Below are 9,180 nucleotides of genomic sequence, written 5' to 3'. Positions count from 1 at the left end.
CGCGGCTCTCCGGGCGCCGCCGGGTGGGCGCAGGATTGCTGCGGTTTGGCCAGCCTTGCGGAGCCCAGGAGAGAAAGGCACCGGAGGAAGGACTTTTTAAAAAAGGAAATAAAAAGTGTGGAGAGGGAAACACGAGCGGAGGGCGGGATGCGGGCCGGAAGCCAGCGCTTCCGAGCGCCTACTCCACCGAGAGCAGGGGTGCAGGCCTGCTCAGAGAGCTCGAGCGCCCTAGGTAAGGCCGCCCAGTCTTCAAGTGTCGGAGTCGGGATTCGAACCGGGGTCGGCTTGCCACTCACGAGTTCTCACCTTGACTGATAAGCCGGCCCGGGGCATGGCGGGGTTGAGGGGGGAGGGAACTGGTGTCTACTGTGTGTGGGGATCCTTGAGAGGGCAGTGGTCAGTGGATGGGGGGGGGTTTACCTCCAGACGATGCCCAGAGGGGTGCGGGGGTGGGGTTGGTGCATCATCTTCCTCGCGCCCTTCCAGCGCCCCCACGTGGAAGCTTCTGGCCTCCTCATCTCATCCTGCGTGCTGGGCTCTGATGGCTTGGCCCTTGCGTGGAGAGACTGGCATAGAGCTCCGGAGCGCACGAAGCAGGCAGCCCTTCCCTTGAGGAAGATGGTGGGTAGAGGCCTGCAGAGCCTAGGCTGGGACTCTGGGCTTGCCCCCCCCCTTCCCTGTGATGGCTCGGGTGCTGCCCCCAGGTCTTTGGGGTTAGAATCTGGCTCCTAATCACTCATCATAGATTTTACCGAGTGATTTGCAAAATGAGCATGTTGTGCCTAGGTCGCAGGACCCCCACCAAGAAGACCTGAGAGTCAGACTCTACAGCTGTTTTAAGGTTTTATTTAAACGGGCGGAGCCTAGGAGGAGAGCCCCGAGCTAAAGATTTGCAGGGTTTATAAAGGCACACCACCAACTAGGTGTTTGGATTACCACCACGTGTTGCTCTGCTAGAAGCAACAAGTGGTCACTGCCTCAAAACTTTAACCCTTCAAGCATATCCAGAGAACAGAGGTAGAAGAACCAATCATCAGGATTTTAATTAATTATTGTACCAGTATTGGGGCTTGGACTCTATTTCATAGTGTGTGTGTGTGTGTGTGTGTGTGTGTGTGTGTGTGCTTTATTGGAGATAAGAGTCTCCTGGACTTTCCTGCCTGGGCTGGCTTCGAACCGCTATCATCAGCTCTCAGCCTAAGTAACTAGGATTATAGGTGTAAGCCACTTATAAAATCCTAGTGTTTGTCCTTCTATCAGGATTTTAACACAGGCCAACACAGCCAGGAGGAACAGGGACTTACCAGATTTAGGATACATGTACATTTGGACATTTATCTTAGAATACTTGGGTTTGGAAAGTGCTTTTTACAGCCACAGCATAGATGGAGTTCCCTGGACTTATGTGGGCAGATGTGCCCATATTTGTGGCAGATAATTTGGTCCAAGCATCTGTTGCCTTTAACATCTCTAGCCCCTCATTTATGCCCTTGGGAGAGTTGCAGAGGTACAGTCCAGTGTGAGGAAGAGATTCTCACCTCTAGCTGCTCACAGTTGGGAGAATGAGAGGCTGACTCCTCCCTTTGTCACCAGCTCCTCCCCCACCTGCAAAGGTACAGCTTGTCAAGGGATGATTAGGGTTGCAGGGATGTGGGGGTAGTCTCACCCTGTCTCCTTGCTTGCTTTTGCCCACCCACATTTCTTCTGCAGTTAGAGTCCATAAGAAAAGACAGAAAACACAGAGTGGGTCTCTGTCCCACAGAGGGTTTAAGTCAAGAGGAGTAGAGCATAATGGTCAACAATACTCTGGAATCCAGGGCCAGGTATGGTAGTGGATACCTGTAATTCTAGCTCTTCGGAAAGTGGAGGTAAATGAATCTAAACCAGAAAGGATTGGAGTGTGACTCCAGCAGTAGAGTACTTGCCTAGTTCAAACCCTAGTATATTCCCACACAAAAAGAATACTCTGCGTTCAAATTCTGGCCTTACTACTTATCATTGGTGACCTTGTATAAGTTACTTCTGAATTTCCCTTACTGTGATCAGAAGATGAAGATAATATACTGTGCTCATGTCAACGTGTTGTTGGGGTTCAATAAAATAATACGTAAAATAATTTCATGTAGTGTATGGCATGTGTTGGGCACTTCAGGTATGGTAGCAATTTTATTGCTGCTAATAGTGTAATTAAGCAATACTATCTACCTGTGTTCCCAGGGAAAGCCCAGATTAAGGAAAGTCGTTTGGGACATTCCCTGGTGTTGTGCCAGCAGTTAAGTAAGCTTCCTGAGATTTACAGAACTAGCTCTCTGACATCAGACTAAGGGCTCCCTGTACCCCATCTCTTCCCTAGACAAGGTTCAGAGTAATGGACCTTAAAAGTGGATTCAGAAACTCTGGGCTGAGGCCGAAGGAGGTTAGTGATATCCCTGGGGTAGACTGGATCGTAGTTCTCACCTTGGATTTAGTGCTGAGGAAGTGTTCCCTGAGCACTCGCCTCTCCCAGGGCTGGAGGGCAATAATCTGACCCCATTAGTGAGTGAAGAGAAACTCATGATTAAAATCGGCCCTTTCTTCCTAGATCTTGGATAGTGAGTGTGGGAGAAAAATGACCAGCTAATTGAAAATATAATTATAATGCACTGTCTTTTGTCTACCAAGTGTCTACCCACTGTCTGCAGAACAGTTTGTTGCTGGGGTCCAGGAGGACTCCAGAGCCAGCCACACAGAGACAGTGCATGATGTGGGAACTTGGCTGGCTGAGCTTGAGCGGTGCCTGGGGCTGCCCTTGCAGGACTGAACCTCCGTCCTGCTCTGCCTGATCTCTATTAAGAACACCTGTGTTTCCCCTGATCACCCTGCACACCTGAGCTGAAGCAGCCACGGAGGGCAGCTGTGTGGGAGATGGGAGGTTATTCTACCCTCTGGGCTTCTCCCTGGAACTTCCTGGCTTCTCTGTGTTCTGGGGAGAGAGAAAACTAACTGCCAGCTCCTTCTGGCCTGATGTGTGACCCCTTTGAGCAAGGAGCAGAGATTACTGTCAAAAACCAGAGAAAGATCCTCTGAATCTTCCAGGCTCCTGATATCCCAGGCAAAGTCCGAGTCTGGAGTTGGGTCACAGTCTCTGCCACCCCTGGCTAGGCTTGGCCCCCTATTCCTGCTGTACTGATCCTGTAGATTGAAACGGCAAAGTTTCAGGATGCTCCCAGCCTTTGCTTAGCACTAAATGTACTTAGAGATGTTCTCAGGGACTTCTAAGGACTTTCCCCTAATGGCTTTCTATCCAGACTCTTCTGTTCCCTGTTTCTCTTCACTTCGTGTTTCTCCTTCAGCTCTGAGGGACCCTGAGAAAAACCCTCTTGCTCATTTACTCATCAATAAAGTGGAGAAGTTTAACAAATGGGGGAGGCTGAGGTTCTAAGCATGGTGGAGATCGGCATTGGGAGGTGCGAGTTGGAGGATGTGCATGTAGGGACAGTAGATGAGGATGGCAGGAGGAAGGTGGAATAATCTGATGGTTAATTAAACCATTACAAACAGGACTGTCCTGTACAGTTGTGCAGGTTGCAAACTGTACTGGATGAGGCAGAAGGTGGGGGTTAAAATCCAGCTCCTGGCATATATCTATCCAAGCCTTGTCTGCAGCACCCACTGTTCATACCAAATCACCTCATGGGCTTGCATAGGTCATGGGAAAAACCAGCATGGAGATGCAGGAAGTAATAAGAATTCACACCTCAGAGCTCATCCTGTCCCTAAGAAAGGCACCCTGGAGTTTAGGATTAAAATGCCTATGTCAGATGTGCAGACATAGGTTAAAAAACAAGATGAGTCACACGGACCCAGCAAGCTTCCAGGAGGAGGAAGAAGGAGGTGTTTGGAGATCCTGCAGCATTGCTGAGCCATGGCGACCAGCTTGATGTGAATATCCAATCAGGGCATTTTTATGAGGCTCAGGAAAAGGAGGCTGGGTGTAGTGGCATACCTGCAGTTCCAGTTACTCCAGAGGCGAAGGCGGGAGGATTGCTTGAGTGTACAAGTTCAAAATTAATAGAGGGCTGGGAAGATGGCTCAGTGGTAGAGTGCTTGCCTTGCATGCATCTCTGTGCAGATGGGGATGGCCATATCTAGAGCAGGGGACTGCTCTGGGTTCAATTCCTCAGCACCACATAAGCAGAAAAAGCCAGAAGTGGTGCTGTGGCTCAAATGGTAGAGCGCTAGCCTTGAGCTGAAGAGCTGAGGGACAGCGCCCAGGCCCAGAGTTCAGGCCCCACAACCGACCAAAAAAAAAAAAAAATAGAGACAGAGACAGGAAGAGAAGGAAAGGGAAGGGAGAGGGAGGGAGGGTAAAAGAAAATAAGGATCTTTGACTATTAGGGGTTTCTGGTCTACCAGATGCATGGGTTTCTAGTAGTTAGAGTGGAATATTGTACAGAGCATGCTGCATGCAGGGAAGGGCAATTTCATTGGAAATGAAGGAATGAAGTAAACCTTTTAAGAGGCCATTGGAATAGTCTAGGAGAGACTTGGAATGGTCCTGAGCAGAGTTAGCAGTGGATAAGGGAGCAAAGGGCTGGGCTTCTGTGACAGCAGAGGGTAATCCAGGTCTGGAGTAGAGGATTGGGAACAGAGGGGGAGGGGAGGAGAGGGAGACAGAGGGGGAGAGAGAGACAGAGGGAGAGGGAGGGAGAGGGAGATGGAAGAAGGGAAGAAAACAAAGCAGAATGGCTGAGTGTTACTTTGGACAAGTTGATGGTTTGAAATGCCTATGAGTTTCAGCAAGGGAGATGCCAGCCACCCAGTGGTTGGAGCTCAGGGAGCAAGGCTGAGAAGTTCAAGGTCAGTATACAGCGCTGGTGAAGTTACCGGAGACCAAGAAAATCAAGGAAATTGTGATGAAATGAGTCAAAGCCAGAGCCCATGGGATACAACATGGCAGTGAAAATGGATGCATCCCAGTGCATATATGAATGTGGTTAAAACTCAACTCAAAGCATGGAGAGTTGGGGGAGGGAAGGGATAGTGGGGAAACAACAAGGGAGGGGGGAACAAAGCTGGACAAGAAATGTCCTCATTGCTTTACTCATATAACTGTCACCCCTCTCTACAGCATCTTGACAATAAAATAAAATTTAAAAAAGCATGGAAATTGAGAGAGAAGAAAAAAGCATTGTGCAGCAGGATGCCTAAGGTACAATTCCATCTACATGAAATTTAAAATAATAAAACACATCCATGTTATAAGGGGATACATACGCATCTCCAGGAATAATCCCATGTCTGGTAATAATCAAGAAATTCAAGAGGAAGCTTATTTCTGGGGAAGAAAATAAGAGAAAAGGAGATAGCATCCAGAGGGGATAAAGTTTTTAAGGTTTCTCTATAATGATTTGTTTCTTTTATTACCTCCTCCCTTTCCTTCCTTCCTTCCTTCCTTCCTTCCTTCCTTCCTTCCTTCCTTCCTTCCTTCCTTCCTTCCTTCCTTTCTTCCTTCCTTCCTACTTCCTTCCTTCCTTCCTTCCTTCCTTTCTTTCTCTCTCTCTCTCTTTCTTTCTTTTTGTTCATGGCTGGTACTCTACCACTTGAGCCAGTCCTGCTTTTTGCTGGTTATTCTGGAAATGTGAGGTTCATGGATTTTCTTCCTGGTATGTTTTTAAACCTTGATACTCTGGATTTCAGCCTCTTGAGTAGCCAAGAGTATAGGCATGAGCCACTGGTTCTTGATTGTATTTTGTTTTTGAAAAGAGTCCCTCTAACTCTGCCCCAGCTGGTCTTGAACTCTCTCAATCCTCCTGACTCTGCTTCCCAAGGAGTTGAGATTACAGGAATATGCCACTATTTTTTGGCCTATGATTTTTTTTTAAGTAGATCATGGGCCTTGAACTCAGGGCCTGGGCACTGTCCCTGAGCTCTTTTATTCATGGTTAGCACTCTACCACTTTGAGCCACAATGCCCCTTCTGGTTTTCTGGTGGTTCATTGGAGATAAGAGACTCATGGACTTTTCTGCCTGGGCTGGCTTTGAACCTTGATCCTCAGATCTTAGTCTCCTGAGTAGCTAGGATTGCAGGTGTAAGCCACCGGTGCCTGGCTAGACATTTTTATATGATTCATAGGATTGATATGGTTTGAAAAAGAAAAGTAGAAGAGAAATGTGTAAAACCATGAGGACTGGGGATGTGGCTCACTGGTAGAACATTTTGCCTAGCATTAGTCCTCAGCACAGTGGAAAGACAGACTCTGGGGAAGAGGGGAGGGGGCAGGGTGGGCAGAAGGATCATTAAGGGGCTGACAATGTGTTTCTGAGAGGCAGAGATGATCATCCCTGGGCCCTCCGATGGAGGTCTGCTTTTAGCTTTCCTCTAGACAAGAGTGTGCTGAAGCCACATCATCAGCCCACATTCTGCTTGAGCTTTCCCCATGCGGCTGGAGCCACTGTGGCTCTGAGACTCCAGGGAGTTAACTGTCCTCTGCTCCCCCCACAAAGCACACGGAGTGGCCACTTTTGTTTTGTTTTTATGCCAGTACTGAGGCTTGAACTCAGGGCCTGGATGCTGCCCCTTCACTTTTTTTCCTCCCTTTCAAGGCTGGCATTCTACAACTTTGGCCACACCTCCACTTCTGGCTTTTGGTGGTTAATTGGATGTAAGAGTCTCACAGACTTTCTGGTCAGGGCTGGGTTTTGAACTGCCGTTCTCAGATCTCAGCCTCCTTCATGAGTAGCTAGGATTACAGGCATGAACCCCTAGCTCCTGGTGGGAGCCATCACTGTTAGAGGGACTCACTTGAGGACCTGAGGCGGTGATAGTGGCCCTACCAGCTGGCACATGGTAGAGGCATGGCCCCCCTGAGGCAGGGGGCTGACCATGCTGACTTCTGTAGGAGCCAGTGTGTCTCCAGCACCCAGGGATGGGTGGGCGAGGGCAGTGTTGGGGCTTGAAGACATGAGGAGGCCAGAGCCAAACCCTGTGCCTGGGCATGGAGAGTGGGTGATGCCTGGGCTTGGCAGGCAGCGGGCTGAAAGATGCAGTGCCAAGCTGGGCAGAGGGGCTGCCAGGGTGGAAGATCAGAGGAGCGGATGGGGGGGCCTGGCACTGCCAGGGCTTGAAGTAAGATGCCGCCGGGGATGGAGGGCGAGGATCAGCGAGGCCAGGGAAAGGCCAGAAGGAAGCAGGCATTGCCAAGGGAACAACGGGAAGGAGTTGGTGCCAGCTTGGGGCTGGAGGGGGGCACAGGGAAAGGGTGGGAGGAAGGGGCCCTGGAATCTCTCCCCAAGTCTCCTTTGGCTGCTCAGTTTTGCAACACACAAGATGTTTGTTATCAGTGAGTTGTAGAATCCGGAGATTCAGAATTCAGAAGGTCCTGGGGGCCATCTTTTCCAATCATCTCTGTGCAGATGGGGATGGCCATATCTAGAGCAGGGGGCTGTTGTAGGCGAGGCCATCCAGTGAGTCCAGCCAACCCTGTGGGCTGTAGGGCGGGCAACTGGAAGCAAGAGGCTCAGACTGGAGACTCGATGCTGCCCATGGGAGCTGGCTGACCAGCAGGGGAGGGGATAAAACCCGAACTCTTCCAATCTGACAGTGATGGACGGCCACACGCATCAGCTGGAACATCTTCTGGGGCACCAATGGAATGACTTTGAAAGTGAGGGTCTTTGGAATGGGGGGGCCTCCGGGACTGTAGCTTTGGCAGTGGTCTGATAAGTGCAGTAAGCATTCTTTCTCAGTGCTAGAAAAGACTTAGCCAAAAATACATCCTGAAGGTGGCATTACGGCTGAGAGTCTAAATTGAGAGGAGCCGGGGCTCCGTCTCTGAGCAGCAGAGGCTCTGGTCAGACTGAAACATACAGAGATGAAGACTTTTCTTGGGGTTTTCATCAAGGCAACCTCAGGAATGCCCTGCTGGTTGAGGTCAGAGGTCAGTTAGGATATTCCCCTGAGATCCTGGAATCTCTGTTATCCTTTTTTTTTTTTAATTTAATTTTATTGTAAAGATCCTGAACAGAGGGGTTACAGTTATATGAGTAAGGGAATGAGTGTATATATATATATATATATATATATATATTTTTTTTTTTTTTTGTCAGTCGTGGGGCCTGAACTCTGGGCCTGGGCGCTGTCCCTCAGCTCTTCAGCTCAGGGCTAGCACTCTACCATTTGAGCCACAGTGCCACTTCCGGCTTTTTCTGCTTATGTGGTGCTGAGGAATGGAACCCAGGGCCTCATGCATGCAAGGCAAGCACTCTACCACTGAGCCACCTTCTCAGCCCTCATCCTTATTGGGAAGAGACTGAGAACAAGGGAGAAGTCACATAATCCCAGCATTTCACTCTTTGTGTGTGTGTGTGTGTGTGTGTGTGTGTGTGCGTGCGCGCATGCGAACGTGCACACATGCGCATCAGTACTGAGGTTTGAACTCAGGGTCCAGACACTATCCCTTAATATTTTCCACTCCAGGCTAGATCTCTACCACTTTGAGCCACACTTCTACTTCTTGGTGGTTAATTGGAGATAAGAGTCACAGATTTTTCTGCCTTTGAATGGCAATCCTCAGATCTCAGCCTCCTGAATAGCTAGGATTATGGGGCATGAGCCACCAGCACCCAGTCTTTATTTACTTTTGAGATATGTTTGGGACTTTGCACGTGTGTCTGACACTCTGGGTAGGGGGTGGTTGGATTAGGATGCCACACAGGGTGGGAATAATCCTGGGATGGGTGCTTAGGGGAAGGGGCCTGACTGGTTAGAAACAGGGATAGTGAGCTGTCCAGTTGTTCTTTGGTTAGGGGATGGGCCAGCAGTGCCCTGAACTTTGAACCTTCTCCACCAGCTCTTTGGCCTGGGGGTTTCTGACTGCTTTGGCAGGGCGAGGTATCTAGTAGCTCCCGGGGGCTGCAGGATGGGACCCATTTAGCCACTGCAGTCATCTGACCCTCGTGACTCAGGCCTGGCCCTGCCCGTGGAGGGCATTGGGCCAGTCTGAGCTCATCACCACTGCCCCAAGCACAAGTGGTAAACAAGTTCACCCTCCACCTCCCACCCCTGTGAGGAAACGGAGAACAGGACGAGGTGGGGGCCTTCTAAACACTTGGCCCCAGCCCGAGCCATCCGCACAACACAGGTGTGGGTCACGAGTATCCCTAGGGCTGGTCAGGTGTGTGCTCTTCCTGTGAACCATG

Source organism: Dipodomys ordii, unplaced genomic scaffold (assembly GCF_000151885.1).
Source record: "Dipodomys ordii isolate 6190 unplaced genomic scaffold, Dord_2.0 Scaffold7, whole genome shotgun sequence".
Classification (NCBI taxonomy): domain Eukaryota; kingdom Metazoa; phylum Chordata; class Mammalia; order Rodentia; family Heteromyidae; genus Dipodomys; species Dipodomys ordii.
Note: the sequence above shows the minus strand (reverse complement) of the source record.